The following is a 20,584-nucleotide window of genomic DNA, read 5'->3' as shown; positions in this document are numbered from 1 at the left end:
CCCTGGAATCTCACAGGCGCAGGACCCAGAGTTGGGCACCAAGTGAAGCCAGGAATTTCAGGAATCCTGGGGTTGCCTGAGCGTGTTCATTCAGCTCCCGAGGGAACACCCCTCGGCCTGGTGAAGGGAAAAGCGATAGCAGGCCTCTGCTGCTTTTCTAACCCTGCTTCACAAATGACCACAAAGTCAGCGCTTAAAATAATGCCCAGTTCTTACATTTTAGGGCAGGTCAAAAGTCCAGGAGGGCCTGAGTTCTCTAGGTTTTACAAGACCAAAATCAAGTGTTCAGCCAGACTGGGCTCTCATTCGGAACCCATGGTAAGAAACTTCAAATCCCCCTCCAATCCAATCTCTGATTCCTCCTCTGTGAAGAGCAGAGAACATTCTCTGCTTTTAAAGGGTTCATGTGACTGGGCACCTGGGTGGCTCGGTCAGTTGGGCGTCCAACTTTGGCTCAGGTCATGATCTCATGGTTCGTGAGTTCGAGCTCGGTGTTGGGCTCTGTGCTGACAGCTCAGAGCCTGGAGCCTGCTTTGGATTCTGTGTCTCCGTTTCTCTCTGGCCCTCCCCCGCTTATTCTCTCTCTCTCTCTCTCTCTCAAAACTAAATAAATATTTTAAAAAATTAAAATATTAAAAAATAAAGGGCTCATGTGAATAGATTAGACACATCCGCTTGGCCTCCCTTCTGTCATATAACTTAACATGATTATGGGAGTGGTATCTTACCATGTTCACATGACCCCCCCCCCCTTCCCCCGGCACTCCAAAGGCAGGAGGAGTATAGAAGGGTGAGGGTCAGGGTGCCTAGGTGACTCAGTCAGTTGAGCATCTGACTTCGGGTCAGGTCAAGATCTCACGGGTTCAAGCCCCGCATCAGGTTCTGTGCTGACAGCTCAGAGCCTGGAGACTGCTTTGAGTTCTGTGTCTCCGTCTCTCTCTGCCCCTTCCCCACTCACGCTGTGTCCCTCTCTCTCTCTCAACCTCAAAAATAAATAAATATGAAAACAAAATTTTTTTTAAAAAGGGTGAGGGTCACTGGGCACCATGCTGAGAAATCATCCTACTACAGAGGCCCCTTCATTTCTTGTTTCCAGTTCCTTGCTTCCTGCCCATCTCTACCAATCTGCCTCCTCCTCTACCATCCACGCGAGGCCGAGGCAAACCTGGGCCTGGACGAGGATGGTTGCTCCCCAAGTCCTTGGGGCTGGGGGGGCAGATAAGGACTTGAACTTCTTCCTTGCAGAGACTCACCTCCTTCCAACGCAGCTGCACCAACCTTGACTAGAAACCAAAAGAACATTTTGTGAGTGGATCCATACTGGCCTCCCCTTTGCTCCCTGAGCCTACAGCCCACCTATGGGGAGGGCGCTGCCCAGCTTGGGAGACAGGAGGAAATGACTGCACCTGTCCCCCTCCCTGCTTCACTCGGACAAGGGGGGTTTCTTGGGAAGGTGGCTCCCATAGCCCTGAACTTGGTGAGGATTGCTGGGGAGTCCGATTCCAGATGTAAATGACCTGCCCCAAAGGGATTTGCATGCCTCGACCTCAAGTTATCTGGAGACAGGCTTCAAAGTCCTTGTTTCAGAAAACCCAATTATCACATACAGTTTTTGCTTTGTGGGTTTTTGTTTGGTTTTGTTTTTTCTTGTTGTTGTTGTTGTTGTTGTTGTTTTTGGTCTGTCTGTGAATTGATCGGTTGGCTGTTTGTGGGGAGATCAGAACTTTTTCTTTCTCTCTGCCTTCTAAGGCTGGTTTGTTTCAAACAAAACCAAACAAACCCCCGCAGATGTCTGCTGCAGCCGTAGGGGCTAGGACTGCAAAAGATAGAAAGATGTGCAGGAACGAACTCATCCAGCTCCCCAGGAAGAGAGACTTGGGGTGATGGTAAAAAAAAAAAAAAGTTAAACCAGAGGGGCCACCTGGGGTGTATGGAGTCAGAGACTCAAGAATCAAAAGCCTGGATAGAGGGGCATACGGTGGCTCAGTGGGCTAAGCATCTGACTCTTGATTTGGGCTCAGGTCACAATCTCACTGTTTCGTGAGTTCAAGCCCCGTGTCGGACTCTGGGCTGACCACGTGGAGCCTGCTTGGGATTCTCCTTCTCTCTCTGCCCTTCCCTGCCACTTGTGCTCTCTCTGTCTCTCTCAAAATAGATAAATAAACTTAAAAAAATTATTAAAAAATATTTACAAAAAAAAAAAAAGGCCAGTTAGAAGGTATTTGCTATTCGACATTATTGTTTGGCAGGAAAGGTGACGCCAGGCTGGCCGGGAGCTTGGGCTATCTGGTCCCCTACGTACACAGAAGGCCCATGGGAAATGGGTGCTGTTCGCCTGGTTAGCCCACTGCTGGGCGCCCCCACTTGTCATCCACGCAGAGGGTGGCCAGGTCCTTCCAGAAGCTGCCCCTCCCTGAGGCCTCCTCCCTAGACCAGATTTGCATTTTGATTCTACTTCCTATCCCAGGCTTGAGAGCAACCCCACCTCCTGGTCCAGGGCTTTTGGCTAACGTTCCTTCATTCATACATGAGGGTCAGTGTTGTCTTCCTCTGCAGTTGTTATGATAATTAAACCAATTGGTACATGTTAAGTGCTAAGCATAGAGAGTAGGAGGGCACAGTGTCTGATAACATCTAGCTTTCTTATTATTTTATGGATTGCTTATCACAAGCTCGGGAGTCCTTATGTTTCTAGCGAACAGGGAGGGCTGCTGGCTGTGGCCCAGGCCCTATTCCTTGTCACACTTCCAAGCACTGAGTGGGGGCCCTAAAAGGGGGGTTTGTTCTCCAGGGTCAGTTACCTCCAAGTGGGGAGATAGTCAAGGCCACAGCAGGGGATTCCACCAGGGAGGAGCCACTCAGTGTCCCCAGCAGAGATCCCAGGGAAGCTGTGGCCTGGCTCAGGGCAGCTGTGGATGACAGGGTGACTCCCGTGGAAGAACAGAGGGTGAATGCACAGTGTCAGAGGTCAGAGGTCGGCAGTGGTCAGGGGCCCGGTCCTCCCCATTCCATCCTGAGCTGCTGTTTGTGCTGGGGGAGGTAGGAGGGCCCTGCGTATCCCCCCCCAGGAGACAGAAAGGTAAGTGGCACACAGGAGCACTTTGCAGGAACTGGAAGCAAGTATTAGACACTCACCTACTGACATTGACAATTTCAAAAACGTGGTTCTCAGTGCAGAAAAAGCAATAGAATAAGGTCGGCAATGCACTATTCTGCATATAAATTAAACTTGCAAACAAAAGCCAACACCCATTTGCAAAAATAAATACGGTATGAAAAACGGATACACATTAAGCATATATGAAAGGTTGACTTTGAGGGGGGGAGTTATTGGCAGGGGAGGGGGGCTAAAAAGAAAACCACAGGCCCAAAATGGCATCACTTAGGTTAAAGCCCCAAGTGTAAACCAAGCCTTCACACCCAACCTGACGGCAGTTTCAGCGCCCCAGGAATATAACCCTTAGCCGGTCAACATGGGAATTTCACAGAGAGCACTAGGAAATTTACTGATGGACCCCTTCCCTTCCCCTTAGGAGGGTGACCTTGCCTAAAACAATGGACTCTCTGCTAATAATTTTTTTTCTGCTCTCTCTCTCTCTCTGCCTTTGAGAACTTTTAGTGTTCCATAGACCTGCTAGTTGGGATGTTGCCAGATTCATGAACTGACTCATAATAAAGCCAACTAGACCTTTAAAATGTACTCAGTTGAGGGCACCTGAGGGCTCAGTGATCAAGCAGTTAAGTGTTGGATCCTAGATTTCAGCTCAGGTCATCATCTCAGGAGTTTGTGAGATTGAGCCCAAGTCGGGATCTGGGCTGACAGCAAGAGCCTGCTTGGGATTCTCTCTCTGCCCCGCCCCCACATACGTGTGTGTGCGTGCGCACATGCGCGCGTGCTCTCTCTCTCTCTCAAAATAAATAGACTTTTAAAAGTTCTGTTAAAATGGGGCGCCTGGGTGGCGCAGTCGGTTAAGCGTCCGACTTCAGCCAGGTCACGATCTCGCGGTCCGTGAGTTCGAGCCCCGCGTCAGGCTCTGGGCTGATGGCTCAGAGCCTGGAGCCTGTTTCCGATTCTGTGTCTCCCTCTCTCTCTGCCCCTCCCCCGTTCATGCTCTGTCTCTCTCTGTCCCAAAAATAAATAAACGTTGAAAAAAAAAAAATTTAAAAAAAAAAAAAGTTCTGTTAAAATGTACTCGGTTGAGTTTTTGTTATATAACAGAGGCTAAAGGGAAAATAAACAGCAAGAATAAATAGCTAAGACAGGAGACAGAGCTCCCAGAAACTAATGAAGAAAACAGGCCCAAACTGAAGAGTTGAGTTAAAATCAATGCTCTGGATCTGAGACCCCACAGGGGTCTCAAACTGCTATGAAAGCCTGGTTGGACACATAGGTAAAAACCTAAAGGAGGTAAAGCCAGAAATGGACTCTGTCCCTCCCTGTCTACCTCCTCGCTCCACACCAGCTCCTCCCTGAACACTCACCTGCGGACGAAGTCGGGCGAGGGCACTGCCACAGGCTGCCGAGGTGGCTTGGGCCAGGCTCACTGCCATCACCTTGGATGCCACCATCTTAGAAGCCGGGGAAGAGGCTAAGGTGGCTATCTGGACGACTTCCGTGGTGCAGAGTGACTGGCACCCACCAGATTCAAATCTGCTGAAAGGCTGTTAAACCACAAAATTCAACCCAAGTAAATTTGAAGATCTAATTGGCTTTATTAAGCAAATCATGTATCCGCCTGAAGGGACTTCAATTACCTCCATTCTGACCTCAGTTTTTCCTTTCTAATTGATTAGGTTCCTCCTTACAGCTTATCTTTTTTTTTTTTTTTAATTTTTTTTAATGTTTATTTTTGAGAGAGAGAGCCAAAGCGCAAGCAGCAGGGGAGGGGCAGAGAGAGAGGGAGACACAGAATCTAAAGTAGGCTCCAGGCTCTGAGCTATCAGCACAGAGCCCAATGCGGGCTCGAACTCACGAACCATGAGATCATGCGATCATGCGATCACGATCTGAGCTGAAGTTGGACACTTAACCCACGGAGCCACCCAGGTGCCCCAACAGCTTATCTTTCAACTCAGGCTGGAGACCGTGGGCCAAGCATCCTGCTGTGAGAACCGGAAACTATCCCCTCCAGCAATAAAGACCCCAAGACTGACCCCAAGACAGTGAGGACCTGACCTTTACTGACCATCTGCAGTACTCACGGACTTTGTCCACATTTTCCATATCTAAACCTTGAAGTATTTTGGCACTTTAGAGACGGCCTTTGGGACAGTAGTCCACTGTCTTCCTGATGGTGGCCTCACTGAAATAAATCCCTTTCTTGTTTCTCCACTGCTCATCTCTCTGCCTTTGGATGTTGCCAGTGGTGAGTGGCCAAGCCAGATCTGTTTGGGCTCTGCCCCCACCCCCAGAGCCAGGTGCTCTTGAACCCCTGCACTCCAGTTACAGGGCAACAGCCCATCTAGCAAGTAGAGAGATGCCCTGAGAAGCTGCACAAAAATGAAGGCTTTCCTGTAAGAAGGAGACTGAGGCAACACATCATTAGCAAAAGAAAAGAAAGGATTGTTTCAGGCCGGACATCTTTTTCAGGAGAAGGGAACGTCAGGGTTTGTGCCTGGCAGATGACTTCACTAGGGCTGATTAGGACAGATGGACTCTTAAAAGGTCACATTCCTGGGAGAGGTTGAAATTGTAATTAAGTCTTGGTGCGCTGTTGGGGGGGGGGGGCGGGCAATGAATCCAATCTGGGTTTGTTTCTTTTTTAACAGGGTGGAGTTGGATGGGGGGGGAGGGGAATACCAGAACTGGGGGTGTGCCTACAGCTTTGAAAACTCAAGGGGTTCAAGCGGTCCCGAGGGGCTGTTCTGAGCTTCTAACGGCAGTGATAAGGGAGCATAAGGCAAGCTAACACCCCACAAACCACTCCCAGGTGGGATCTGAGTGAAATATATTCCTCAGGCACTCCCAGCAGCCCAAGAACAAAGGACAGGTCAGAAAACAAAAGGTTAAACTGATTAGAGTCTCCTTTAGTTTACAAATATCTTAGTAATATTTCAAGAAAGTGGCCATTTTATTATTGGCTAATCTCCAGGACCTCCCTACTATCTTAATGCTAATGCCTTGCTAGAGGGAAAATCCACTTTAGCTTGACAATAGCTAGGCCTCCAGTAATCTGTGAGTCTTCTTTGGCGTGAGGAAATCCCTTTAAGAAACTTCCTCTTGTGGGGTGCCTCGGTGGCTCAGTCCATTAAGCACGGACTTTGGCTCAGGTCATGACATCACCTTCAGTTTGAGCCCCACGCCAGGCTCTGGGCTGACAGCTCACCTGCTTCCGATTCTATGTCTCCCTCTCTCTCTGCCCCTCCCTCACTCTCTCTCTCTCTCTCTCTCAAAAATAAACATTAAATTATCTTGACTTTATCGGCCCCAACTCCATAGCATATAACCAGTTACCCTGCACAACCCCAGGGCAGTTCTCTCTGCCCACGGGTCCTGCCCCCCGTGCTTTCCTAAAATCACCCTTTGTGGACCAAAGACTTCTTCAAGAATTCTTTCTTGGCTGTCAGTTCTGGACACCCCCCCCCCCCCATCACTTCAAAACTCCACCAGGCAGCACCCTGGAAAGGGTTAAGGGAGGCTGGCGAGTGGACTTCATTTCTCCAACCAGGCTGCTTCCTTCGTCCCCAAAACCCCAGCACCAACTTCTCAGCTCTTCCCAGGACTTTCCTAAAGTTCCACAAAGCCGTTTAAAAGATGCCAGAATTAGGAAATAAGAACCAATTACGCCTTAAAGGCATAGATTGTAGTCAAGTTGCTCTAGGTTTCTGTTCTTGCGTCATCTCCTCACTTAAGATGATGAGAAAAGAGGGGCGCCTGGGTGGTGCAGTCGGTTAAGTGTCCGACTTCAGCCAGGTCACGATCTCGCGGTCCGTGAGTTCGAGCCCCTCATCAGGCTCTGGGCTGATGGCTCAGAGCCTGGAGCCTGTTTCCGATTCTGTGTCTCCCTCTCCCTCTGCCCCTCCCCCGTTCATGCTCTGTCTCTCTCTGTCCCAAAAATAAATAAACGTTGAAAAAAAAAAAAAAAAGATGATGAGAAAAGAGAGCTTACGATCCCCATTTTATAGATGACGACACATCTCTGCCACAGAGCTGGTAGGTGATCTGCCCCAAGTCCAGCTGCTTCCAAAGCCTGGGCTTGGAATGGTTCCGATTTGGTTCCTCCCGACGCTTGTCTTTTTCCCTTGCTTAGCCAATTGCCACCCAGGCTCAAACAAGGCTCATCGTGTCAGAGCCCCAGAGCCCAGGGGCGGTTGGGGCTGGAGTCCCTCCCCTCCCCACCCCAACTGCCGTGATGCTGAACAAAAGAACCTTCACCAAATGGATCCACAAGAGCATCCCTCCCACTCACGGAGCCCCCGCCCACCTGCCATCGGAGGTCAGGGGAAAGAGCCCCTGCCCACCCCTCCCTGTATTACCCAGAGAAGCAGATTTTCTCAAAACGGGTCTCGGACCCAGAAGTCTGAGCCTGAAACCTTGGATGTGTTTCCAGAAGATCTGACTCAGGATATTTATAACACGACTCCCTTCTGACTGAAGCACAGCCAATGAGGTAGGTTTTGTTTTTACTGGAAAATGAAACTGTAATAGAACTGTTAGGCTTTTGGGCTCGCCAGGCAATAGACATTGTGTGTTGGGGGGGGGATGGGGAGGGGGCGCCAAACTGGATGTAGACAGCAAGACGCAGTAGTCATTCATGTTAGGGGGGATGTGAGCAGTCAAGGTGTGTTGTAGTACAGACCAGGTGTCACCGAGACCAGCACCGGCTGATGACCCATCTAGAACTGAGAACCAGCGGGAGCCAGAGGTCTGCCAATGTTACAGGATGCTGGTCCTTGTCCCACGGAGTCCAAGAATGAATCTTGCAGACAACAGGGAGTGAGCAAAGCAACTGAATTTATTGAGAGAAAGCCCAACTCAAGAGTGAGAGGGCTCACGACTGGGTAGCCGCCGCGCATTTTTGTCCCTGACTTTTTTTTTTTAATTTTTTTAAATGTTTATTTATTTTTGAGACAGAGAGAGACAGAGTGGGAGCAGGGGAGGGGCAGAGAGAGAGGGAGACACAGAATCCGAAGCAGGCTCCTGGCTCTGAGCTGTCCCGACTGAGTCACCCAGGCGCCCCAGGTTGCAGTTTAAATATCACAGGTTGGTCCACCCATCCAACTACTTTATCTGTTTCAGTAAATACTTTTACAAAGGCTTGGGAAGGTTTTACTTTCCTTCTGGGTACTTAGTTTCATTTTAGCTTACGGGGAGGAAGGCTAAACATTTTTTTAACAGGCACACGTGGGTGGCTCAGTCTGTTGAGCATCCAACTTCCGCTCAGGTCATGATCTCGCAGTTCACAGGTTCAAGCCCCGCATGGGGCTCTGTGCTGACAGCTCAGAGCCTGGAGCCTGCTTTGGATTCTGTGTCTCCTTCTCTCTCTGCCCCCCTCCCCACCTTGCTCACTCTCTCTCTCTCAAAAATAAATAAACATTGAAAAAATTTTTGTAGCATGTTTTGCAACTTGGCCCATTTCTGAACGCAGCACTACTGTGTAGTTTTTTTTGTTTTTTGTTTTTTGTTTTTAAGCTGAGACAAACAGTAAACATTCCTGGCAGGATTTGATGCAGGCTGACTGGGTCCAGGGACCCAGAGAGGATCCCAAAGGATCAGCCAAGATGGTCCTTGGCATCACACAGGGTAGAAATCAAACACAGGCTGAGCAGAAGCGAGAGCAGAGTTTATCGAATAGGGTAAGTGATAGAATATAACAGATGGACTGTCTGGGAGACTCACAAGGGAAAGGAAAGAGAGAGCGAGGGAGATTCCCCTTTGCTTGGGGTCTAGGGTTTTTCCTGAGGATGTGGTCCAGCGTACATGTCTTCTCAGGCATCCAGGAACTGGTCAAAACAAGGATGAGTGCTCAGGTGTCCTCCATAAGTCACTTATGCCCTGGACCCAGGGGTCCTGGGGCCAAGGTGTCTGGAGTCAGAGGTCTTGGAAAATGTACATCCAAATGACTACCTGGCCCAGTCACTGCTTAGATGTTATCGATTGTGCTAGAAGACCCCAAAGAAATCATTAACTCCTTGACCTTTACAGGGAGGACATTCATGATCTGAACCATAAGGCGTGTGTAAGATGGGGGTGAAAGTAAAAACCAGTTCTTTCCATGAGATCCCTCTAGTTTCTCTGTCTTCTATTGAAAAAAAACCCCTTGGACTCCGAGGCACTCTCAGAGAAGGTGCAAAAGATACTTTGTGTTCTTTTTCTTTTTTTTTTTTTTTTTTAATTTTTTTTTTTCAACGTTTATTTATTTTTGGGACAGAGAGAGACAGAGCATGAACAGGGGAGGGGCAGAGAGAGAGGGAGACACAGAATCGGAAACAGGCTCCAGGCTCCGAGCCATCAGCCCAGAGCCCGACACGGGGCTCGAACTCACGGACCGCGAGATCGTGACCTGGCTGAAGTCGGACGCTTAACCGACTGCGCCACCCAGGCGCCCCGTGTTCTTTTTCTACAAGGTACTGCAGGCAGAGATCCAAGAGAGCTGACTCTGGTAGCAATTTTCACCTTTAGCCCAATCTGCTGCTCTGATATTTACCAGAATTTGACAAGGTTTTTTTGTTTTGTTTTGTTTTGTTTTGTTTTGTTTTGTTTTCTTAACGTTTACAAGGTTTTGTTGTTGTTGTTTTTTTAACGTTTATTTATTTTGTTGAGAGACAGAGAACGAGCAGAGGAGGGGCAGAGAGAGAGGGAGACAGAATCCAAAGCAGGTTCCAGGCTCTGAGCTGTCAGGACAGAGCCTGATGCTGCTGGTCTCAAACCCCTGAGCTGTGAGATCAAGACCTGAACTGAAATCAAGAGTCAGATGTTTAACCAACTGAGCCAGCCACCCAGGCGCCCCTAATTTGGAGACTTTTTTTCTTTTTTTTTTAATTTAAGGACTTTTAAGTGCACTTCTTAAATGATCTTATCTAATTGAAACGTTCCTTGTGGTGGCCATTGTAATTTTCCTCAAGGGCTAGCAGCAGTTTGCTAGGACCCTAGCCGAAAAAGGGGTGCAATCCATGTTTTTATCTAGCCACAGTTTGGGGCGCCCAACCTGATGGTTACCAAGACAATTTCTCAGGACACAAAATAAGCTTAGTAAAGATTTTGCCATTTTGGCAGATCCTTCTAGCTTCCGGGACTACAGTTCTTAGACGTTAAAAAAAAAAGCAGGTGTGCCAGAAAATGGACCACGTGACTCTTTAGAGTTTAAGGATATTTTTGGCGAAGACTTTGGGCTTCCCAGGGCTGAACAAATCCCTGCAAGGGGTGTGCAGCTGGGTTGAGGATTGTACAGTGTTTTACAGTGTTCCTCGCCGCATGGAAATTTTCTTGAGGCTGGCCGGTGACCTAGTGTCAATTTAACCGGTGCCATGACCCACTTATCCTAACGCAGGAGTCTTTGGGTTTGGGAGTGATTGTTCTAATAGCTCTTAGGTTCTTGACCCGTGCCCACCAATTTTTGTGGCTTTTCGGCTTTGGAGACGCCTGTTAGCAATAGCTTTTCTCTACATAAAATAAGGTGCACGAACGTGTGTGCCTAAGCCCACCAGCGGTAACCAAGAGGTGACGGGCCAAGAGAGGTTGTGCACCCCACCAGCAATTCCATTGTGGACGAAACCAGCAGACCAGGAAGTGGGGACTGCAGACTGGAACTCCGGAAAGGAATCCCAAAGAGCTGGGGAATTGCGACCTGAACCAAGGGCCAGAGACTCAAGTTCCAGATAGAATTGTCTGCCAGCTCTAGCTGACCTGCCAAACCTGGGACTAGAAAGCCAATTAGATGGGGGAGCTCAATGCAAAGAGAACAGAGCTCAGAACTGAAAGGAACTCGGCTCTAATCCCATATGGAAGCATGGGTTAGTGGTTAACAGCATGATCTCTGAGCCAATGGCCTGGGTTGGAATCCTTGCTAGTTGTGACCTGGGAACAGTTCATTAGTCTTGATGTGCCTGAGTGTGGTGACACAGGGACACTCAGAAAATAGACCTATTATTCCATTTACTGTTTCTAGTGGAATAAGTTCCACGGAAGTATAGATTTTCTGTCTTTTTCTCTTGCGTTAGTACTCAGGAGCTCAGTAAGTGGGTTTTGAATGGGCGCATGAATAAGGAGGAGAGAGAGGAAAGCGAGAATCTCAGTGTGAGGTTGAGGAGGAAAGGAGGGGCAGGAAATGAAAGAAATGGCAGAATCGGGGCGGGGGGGGGGGGGCAGGACATCCTTGATTGTCCTAAGCAAAGAGGCTTTGCCTCTTATGCAACACAAGGAAATGAGGTGGCCAGACCCAGGGCCCGGCCCAGCCCTCTTTAGCTTTGGAACAGCAACCCGAACAGTTTGGCAAAAACTGCTCCAGTCTCGCTGAGATCCTGCATAACCACCGTCCTTGGGACAAGCAGGGGAGAGGTTTGCAGAGCTAGCTTGCAGGAAAAGTCTCTGGATGGGTTGGTATTGGCTCTGCCTTCCTGGCGGCATTCATGACATCAAGGACATTCCCCATGGGGAGAAACTGGCAAGGTGGTTTCTCTGAATTTCCTGTCACTAGAAGACAACTAGAAAGACAACCTGTGGGACAGGAAAAAGTGGTTCCATCAGACAACATCTGCCATTAAAAACACCATGAACAGGGATGAGAGCAAGTGACCTACCAAGGGGGAAAAAAACCCCAAACCTTTGCACTGTTACTCTCTGCATTGTCAAGCGTTTTTATGAGTCAGTTTTTGAAAGGAACTATTTATTTTCTTTCTTCCTTATTCTTTTTTTAAGTTGGCTCCATGACCAGCATGGAGTCTGACATGAGGCTTGAACTCATGACCCTAAGATCAAGACCCAAGCTGAGATGAAGAGTCGGACACTTAACTGATGGAGCCACCCAGGTGCCCTTGAAAAGAACTCTCCAAAAAGAAACCCGAAGACAAGAAGAGGTAGTCTCCAAGGAGAGAATTACATATGGCCAATAAATATATGAAAAGATGTGCAATCTCACTAATAGTAAAATTGCTTTTTATTTATTTATTTATTTATTTATTATTTTTTAAAAATTTTTTTTTTTTCAACGTTTATCCATTTCTGGGACAGAGAGAGACAGAGCATGAACGGGGGACGGGCAGAGAGAGGGAGACACAGAATCGGAAACAGACTCCAGGCTCTGAGCCATCAGCCCAGAGCCTGACGCGGGGCTCAAACTCACGGACCGCGAGATCGCGACCTGGCTGAAGTCGGACGCTCAACCGACTGCGCCACCCAGGCGCCCCTAAAATTGCTTTTTAAAGCAGATAACTGTGTGTGTGTGCGTGTGTGTGTGTATGTGTGTGTTGCATCTATTATTGGTTTATTAGTCAAGGTTTAACTACAGTAGAAGTCACTCCAGCTCACTTAAGCACAATGGGTTTTAACACAGGGAATTAGGTGCCTTCAAATAGTTTCAAGATTGGAGGAGGAGGTTCAAGGTTGAAATTCCATCCTCAGAATGACACTGAAGACCTGGACCACCAACGGTGCAGCAACCACTACCAGCATCAAGGAACTGAGACATCAAGGGGTGTCTGGGTGGCTCAGTCAGTTAAGCATCCAACTCTTGATTTGGGCTCAGGTCTTAAGCATCCAACTCTTGATTTGGGCTCAGGTCTTAAGCATCCAACTCCTGATTTAGGCTCAGGTCTTAAGCATCCAACTCCTGATTTAGGCTCAGGTCTTAAGCATCCAACTCTTGATTTGGGCTCAGGTCTTAAGCATCCAACTCCTGATTTAGGCTCAGGTCTTAAGCATCCAACTCTTGATTTGGGCTTAGGTCATGATCTCACAGTTTCGAGAGTTCAAGCACAACATTGGGCTCTGTGCTGATTCCCTGGAGCCTGCTTGGGATTCTCTCTCTCTCTCTCTCTCTCTCTCTCTCTCTCTCTGCTCCTCCCCTCACTTGCACTCTCTCTCTCTCTCTCTCTCTCTCTCAAAATAAATAAACTTAACAGAAAAAAAAGGAAACTAGGATATCAGAAAGCCACTGTCCCACCTGTTGGCTCTGGGACCAAACTGCCTCAGATGTCACGCATGCCGGAATGATGCTGCATCTTGATAAGGTAAGAGCTGGATCCTGGGACTCTACTGCTGTTTCTGGAAACCAAGGTCCCATTACTGTGATTGGCAGCTAAAGCCCTGTCCCCCTCCCACTTTCCAGTTCTGGCACAGGGGGGACTATGTTACGATCCAGGTTATGCACAGAACTGGTGCTACACGGGAGTCTGGGGAACATGGACGTTAGCTCTCCGTCGTGGAGAATTTAGAACAGGGGATGAAAGAGAGATGATTGAGAATCTCTTCAATATCTGCTGCAGGTAGTAATTAACTGAAAACACGCAGCAGTGTTTGCCTGGGCAAAGAGAGGCGAACCCTCTCCTACTGTGCTGGGTGGTGTGTATTCTGAGGCACACTTTCCGGCTAGCAACACGAGACAGATAATAAAAGCTTCCATTCCATTTGACTCAGAAATTTTGCTTCTTGGAACTCATTTTAAGAAAAGAGTCAGACACACGCACAAAAATATCAGCCCGTGAATGGTCATCCTGGTGTTACTGATGACAGCAAGCCAATTGTTTGAAACAATAGGGAATATGGAGTAAAAATTTCATGCCTCACAAAATAGAATTCCGTGCCACCACTGATGATAGAAGCAAAGGCAGGTTTGCCATGGAGTGAAAAAAGAAATCTGAGCTCGGGGACCCTTGCTTGGGCTGGCTCCTTCTAAGACCCCGAGAGCGATTCTGGTCATGTGCTCACATCACTAGCCTCACTATTTGCAAAAGTATGATATTCTAAAAGTAATTGGTTAAGACAGTTGTCTCTTCCCAATTGGACTTCCCTCAGCCCTACTCCCCTGGTTTTGGATGACATTGTAATTATAATTTTTTTAAAAGAGTTCTCCCTCCCCAATTATGTAAGCTTCAGGCCTCTAAAACCTGGATCATTATGATAAGCGTGCCCTTTAATCTCCATCACCAGTTTTACCCATCTCCCATCCCCCCACCGTCTGGTAACCATGAGTTTGTTCTCTATAGTTAAAAGTCTGTTTCTTGGTTTGCCTCTCATGGTCTTATTTGTTTTGCCTATTCATTCCTTAAATTCCACGTACGTGTGAAATCAGATGGTGTTTGTCTTCCTCTGACAGATTTATTTTACTTAGCATAATACCCTCCAGATCCATCCATATGGTTGCAAATGGCAAGATTTCAGTCTTTTTTATGGCTGAGTAATATTCCATTGTGTACATATACCACATCGTCTTTGTCCATTCGTCTATTGGACATTTAGGTTGCTTCTAAATTTTGGCTAATGTAAATAATGCTGCAATAAATATACGGCTGTATCTCTTTGGATTCATGTTTTTGTATTTTTTGGGTAAACAGTAGTGTAATTACTGCATCCTAAGGTAGTTGTATTTTTAACTTTTTGAGGCAACTCCGTATTGTGGTCCACTGTGGTTGCATCAGTTTGCATTCCCACCAAGAGCGCATGAAGGTTTCTTTTTTGCCACATCCTCGCCCACACCTGTTGTTCATTGTGGTTTTGAGTTTAGCCATTCTAACAGGTGTGAGGTGATAGCTCATTCTAGTGATCTGTATTTTCCTGATGAGGAGTGATACTTAGCATCTTTTCATGTGTTTGTTGGCCCTCTGGACGTCTTCCTTGGAGAAATGTCTGTTCACGTCTTCTGCCCGTTTTTTTAATTGGATTATTTGTTTTTTGGGTGTTGAGTTGTATCAGTTCTTCTTTTTGAGGTTTTTTTTTTTAAGTTTATATATTTTTTGAGAGAGAGAGAGCAGGGGAGGGGCAGAGAGAGAGGGAGATCGAGAATCTGAAGCAGGCTCTGTGCTGACAGCAGAGAGCCTTATGCAGGGCTTGAACTCATGAACCATCAGATCGTGACCTGAGCCAAAGTTGGAAGCTTAAAAGAATGAGCCACCCGGTGCCCCGAGTTGTATCAGTTCTTCCTATATTTTGGATACTAACCCTTTATTGGATATGTCATTTGCAAATATATTCTCCCAGTCAACAGGTTGCTATTTAGTTTTGTGTCCTTTGCTGTACAGAAGCTTTTTATTTTGATGTAGTCCCGCCAGTTTATTTTTGCTTGTATTTCCCTGGCCCCGGGAGACATTTCTAGAAAGATACTACTACTGCCTATGTCAGAGAAATTACTGCCTATGCACTCTTCTAGGATTTTTATGGGTTCAAGTTTCACATTTAGGTCTTTAATCTATTTTGAGTTTATTTTTGCATACGGTGTAAGAAAGTGGTCCAGTTTCATTCTTCTACATGTTGCTGTCCAGTTTTCCCAACTGGACAGAGCTCTCTTTGTTGAATTAGACTGTCTTTTTCCCATTGGATATTCTTTCCTCCTATGTTGAAGGTTAATTGACCATATAATTGTGTGTTTATTTCTGGGTTTTCTCATCTGTTCCATTGACCTATGTGTCTATTCTGGGGCCAGTACCATATTGTTTTGATTACTACAGTTTTGTCATATAATTTGAAGTCTGGAATTATGATACCTTCAGTCTTGTTTTTCTCTTCCGAGATGGCTTTGGCTACTTGGGGTCTTTTGTGGTTCCCTAAAAATTTTAGGATTACTTGTTCTAGTTCTGTAAAGAATGCTGTTGGTATTTTGATAGGGATTGCATTAAGTCTGTAGATTGCTTTGGGTAGTACAGACATTTTAACAATATTCACTCTTTCCAATCCATGAGCATGGGATGTCTTTCCATTTCTTTGTGTTGTCTTTGATTTCTTCCATCAATGTTTATAGTTCTCAGAGCACAGGTCTTTCGCCTCTTTGGTTAAGTTTATTCCTAGGTATTTTATTAGTTTTGGTGCAAAGTATAAATGAAATTATTTTCTTAATTTCTTTTTCTACCGCTTCATTATTACCATGTAGAAATGTAACAGATTTCTGTATATTAATTTTGTATCCTGCAACTTTAGTGAATTCATTGATCAGTTCTGGTAGTTTTTTGGTGGTGTCTTTAGGGTTTTCTATAGACAGCATCATGTCATCTGTAAATACTAAAGTTTTACTTCTTCCCTACCAATTTGGATGCCTAGGACTTCCAGTACTATGCTGAATAAAAGTGGTACCCTAGATTTGTCTCATTTTCCATGACTGTGTTGAAGAAGCCAGTCGTCTTATAGAATATTCCACAATCTAGATCTGCCTGACTGTGTCCTCGTGATTAGATTCAGGTTAAACAGTTTTTGGTAAGAATACAATGTGAGCAATGTAGTTTTTTCAAAAACTTTTTAATTTTGAAGTAATTGTAGAATTACAGGGAGTTGCAAAGCTGGTACTGAGAGGTTCTACGCCCCCTTCACCCAATTTCCTCCGGTGACTACATCATCTGTAGTGCTAATCCAAGATCAAAACTAGGAGATTTGCATTGGTAGAAGGTGTGTGTAGACTTCCATCATTTTATTACACGTGTAACCACAATTTCAATCAGGACACAGAACTATCCCGTCACCGCAAAGATTTCCCTTGTGCTACTCCTTTTGAATCACACTCGCCCTCTAACCATGTCCTCCTTCCTAATCTCTGGGAACTGCTAATCTGTTCTCCATCCTATAATTTTGTCTTTTCAAGACTGTTATATGCTGTTTATTTAATTTTTTGAAGTTTATTTATTTTGAGAGAGAGAGAGAGAGAGAGAGAGGGACAGCAGGGGAGGGGCAGAGAGAGAGGGAGAGGGAATCCCAAGCAGGCTCTGGACTGTCAGCACAGAGCCCCATGTGGGGCTTGAACTCACGAAACATGAGTTCGTGAGCTGAATTGAAACCAAGAGAGTCAGACGCTTAACCGACGGAGCCACCCAGGCACCCCTGCGATATGCCTTTTAGACGTGGGCTTTTTTCACTCGACACGATGCCCTTTAGATCCATCCAAGTTGTGTGTACCACCAGTTCATTCCTTTCTAATGTTGAATAGATGTACCATAGGTTCCTCCCCCTCCAGCTTTATTGAGATATAATTGACACACAACATTGTATAAGTTTAAGGTGTACAACCTAACGGCTTAATATATGTACATATCACAAAATGATTACCACATACCACACTTTAACCATTCACCTATCTTAGGACATTTTGGTTGTTTCTAGTTTTTGTAACAAATAAAGCTGCTATGAACTATGAACAGATACTATCTGACGAGGTCAGTACTCATTGTCACTTTTGGTGCTGGGTTCAATGACAAAAGTGGATAGGGGGAACCTGTCTTCAAGCTAAGGTCAACTGTTTTCTCATTCATTCATCCACAAACAGCTATGACCCCCTAAGTCAGCCAGACACAGACTAGATATTTTAGGGGACACCAAGACAAAGCTGAGGGGAATTCCTTGGGGGAACGTGTAATCTAAGAGAAGTAAGACAAGAAGGTAAATCTCCCAATCAAATACAGAGCTGAAAGTACTCTATACAGAACACTCAGGGAATCCTAAAGAAGGAGATGCTTGTTGAACTAAATTATTGTAAGTCTGAATTATACTTCACTCAACCTTGGCCACAAGTTTTAAGCAATGTTCAGCAAAGACATTCTCTCTCCCAGCCTCTTCAATTTCGATCCTTTTGTACTTTGAAGCAGGCTTTGAGCTAAGTGTCATGAAACTGATGTTGAGACAATTTCCTTGCTAGGTCTAACACTCTCCAAGGAACCAAGCAAGGAAACTCTGCACTTACCATTTTCTTCTCAATATTTGTGCCTTCACTAAAACGGACTCAGACAGAATGCCATTTTAATGTCTCATCCATAATAATCAGGGGGAACAACACCCCGTTGTCTTGTGAAAAAAAGACACAAAAATTCCATCTAACATGATGTCAAAATTTCCACCTCACGTGCAAATTTATAACTTCTCTCTTTTCCCCGGCTTAGGTCTGATCCAGGCTCTGAAATAAAGAGCTGGGGAGAGGGGAAGTAATCTGCTCCTCACCTCTCTTTCTTTTACTTCTTCCCCATGCAGCTGCTTTTGGTGACTTCAGGGTCAACTGAGCAAAGCTGCAAGGAATAAAGGGGCAAAAGACTACCTTAACTTAGCTGGTGCTTGCAAATCTGTCTTGGCTGTCCCACAGAGTTGTCTCCTCCATCATGGAAGACGTCCAAACAAAAACTACCCTTTTCTCTCCTGGAATGCTCTGATGGTTAATTTCCTGCCTCCACTGGGATGGGCCACTGTGCCTGGATATTTCGTCAGACATTATTCTAGATGTTTCTGTGAAGGTGTCTTTTTGGATTACATTAGCATTTAAATCTGGATTTTGAGGAACACAGATTACCTTCCACAGTGATAGTGGGCCCCATCTAACCAGTTGAAGGCTTTAATAAAACAAAGACTGCATCCCCTCAGTGAGAAAGGATTCTGCCCATTGGCTGCCTTTGGACTCTTTGGCTGGGCTACCTTATCTGAGTTTGGATATGTCAAACCTCCACAATCACTGTGAGCCACTCTTAAAATAAATTTCTCTCTGTATATACATATCCTGTTGCTTCTATTTCTCTGGAGAACCCTAATACAGGTGCTTTTGTCAGTTTTTCAGAGGCCTCCATTGAGAATCTCCACTATGCCCCATTTTGACCCCTCAACAGGTCCCCCAAGTCCCACCACAGGGGCTCTATTTCTAGCCTGTTTCTGTGGAGGACCCTTTTCCCACCACACAGCCCTGTTAGGCAAGGTTCTCTCAGGACAATGCTGCAATCCTCCAACGTGTGTAACTAGCTCAGAGGGGACAGGACCCTTTTTCCTGCCATGTAGTAGGGACATGCACCCTTCCTCGTCACAGTGTCATCTAGACAACTTCAGTCTCTAGGCATCAGACTCTTTCAGACCCCACTTGGGCACAGGCTTTATGCCATCCAGCCTCTTGGGGACCCTGGCAATTTTCCTCAAGAAATGAGTTAAGTTCTGCCCCATGGTGGTTCCAAGATGGGGTGGGGAGGCTCACTTGACCTAAACTTTATGAATTCCTTTAGGACTTTCCAAGATCACCAGACAGGGACACCATATGGGAAATGTTTCCCAGGTGGTGTGGCGATGCCCACATTGAAAGGAACATCATCTACCGTGAAGCCGATTTCTCTGCATATAACAAAGGAGCCAATCTAGCTTGGTGATTAAAGCATGAGCTTTGGAGACAGGGCAACGTAGCCTGACCATCAGTGAGCAACGGGCGAGGCGTGAAAAAACTTGACAAGACAGCCCCTCCGATACAGGCTGGTTGGGGCTGCAAATTAGATGCTAAAACGTTTGCAAAAGGCTCCAGGCACGCACTAGGTACTTCATTCGTGGACAGCCAGTGCACTGAAGCTAGACCAAGAATACAAGAGGGGCGCCTGGGTGGCTCAGTCGGTTGAGTGTCCGACTCCGTCTCAGGGCATGATCTCGCAGTTCGGGAGTTCGAGTCCCGCCTCTGGCTCTGTGCTGACAGCTCGGAGCCTGGAGCCTGCTTCGGATTCTGTGTCTCTCCCTCTCTCTCTGACCTGCCCCCGTTCATGCTCTTTCTCTGTCTCAAAAATAAATAAACGTTAAAAAATAAATAAACGTTTTGGGGCGCCTGGGTGGCGCAGTCGGTTAAGCGTCCGACTTCAGCCAGGTCACGATCTCGCGGTCCGTGAGTTCGATCCCCGCGTCAGGCCCTGGGCTGAGGGCTCAGAGCCTGGAGCCTGTTTCCGATTCTGTGTCTCCCTCTCTCTCTGCCCCTCCCCCGTTCATGCTCTGTCTCTCTCTGTCCCAAAAATAAATAAACGTTGAAAAAAAAAATTAAAAAAAAAAATAAATAAACGTTTAAAAATATTTTAAAAAAATACAAGAAAACTTGCGCTCCGGCGCAGTTGCCGACACTGAGCCCGTTGGACGCCGGACAGCAGAGGCGCTTACCCAGCGTGCGAGTTGCAATAGCACCTCTCCGAGCGCCAGGCACCCCGTGTCCCCGCCCCCGCCCCCGCCCTCGCCCTCTGCAGGAGTCCGCGATGCAGCCGTAGCGAATCACATAGCGGCGCCTAGATGGGGGCGGGACTTCCTGCCGCAGGGCGCATGCGTCCGTGAGTACAGGCCCCGCCCCGGAACTGCGGACGACGCTGCAGCTGAGGGAGAGAGGTGGAGGTGTGCGAGGCGGTCGGCCGGCGTGTGTGAAGGAGCCGCGGCGGCTTCTCCAGGCGGTCAGTACCGGGACTGGGGTCGGGCCCGGGGCTTCCGCTGCGGGTCTGTCTAAGCCGCTGGGTTCTCGGGCCCCGAGAGGGCGGCCGTCGGCCCCGTGCCGGGGGCCCCTGCAGTGGGCCTCCTGGCTCGGTGGTGGCCTCGGTCTGTCGGCTTCGTGCGCTTGTCGTGCCTGAGGCGGGGCCGAGCAGCTCGCCCCTCTGGGCCTGAGCACCCCCACCGCCGTCCTCGTGGAAGCCTGTCGTTTGCGGTCGTGGTGTCGCAGGTGCGGTGGGGGAAGCCTTCTTGCGTGCTGAC

The 20,584-nt window shown here is 47.2% G+C and overlaps 1 protein-coding gene and 1 long non-coding RNA gene across 5 annotated transcripts in view; one reads left to right on the top strand and one right to left on the bottom strand.

Moving 5' to 3' along the window:
- Positions 1-940: 940 nt before the first annotated feature.
- LOC123584249 lies at positions 941-7,570 on the bottom strand. 2 transcript variants are annotated; one of them, XR_006705280.1, is made up of 4 exons: positions 7,477-7,570; positions 4,483-4,662; positions 2,486-3,030; positions 941-1,283 (listed from the first exon to the last, which is right to left on the bottom strand). It is a non-coding gene; the product is annotated as an uncharacterized LOC123584249 (long non-coding RNA). The 2 variants fall into 2 exon arrangements; XR_006705279.1 differs by lacking the exon at positions 7,477-7,570 and adding an exon at positions 7,110-7,393.
- DDX24 (DEAD-box helicase 24) overlaps positions 7,395-20,584 on the top strand; it is a 33,371-nt gene continuing 20,181 nt past the window's right edge. Inside the window, exon 1 of one of the 3 annotated variants that reach the window (XM_045451943.1) lies at positions 7,395-7,610. The gene's annotated coding sequence lies outside the window, so the exon portion shown is untranslated. Of the gene's footprint in view, positions 7,611-20,157; positions 20,290-20,584 lie in introns of those variants that run through there. The other 2 variants (XM_045451941.1, XM_045451942.1) reach the window with 2 other exon arrangements.

The sequence above is a fragment of the Leopardus geoffroyi genome, chromosome B3 (assembly GCF_018350155.1).
Source record: "Leopardus geoffroyi isolate Oge1 chromosome B3, O.geoffroyi_Oge1_pat1.0, whole genome shotgun sequence".
Taxonomy (NCBI): Eukaryota; Metazoa; Chordata; class Mammalia; order Carnivora; family Felidae; genus Leopardus; species Leopardus geoffroyi.
Note: the sequence above shows the minus strand (reverse complement) of the source record. Positions and strands in the feature narration are given on the sequence as shown.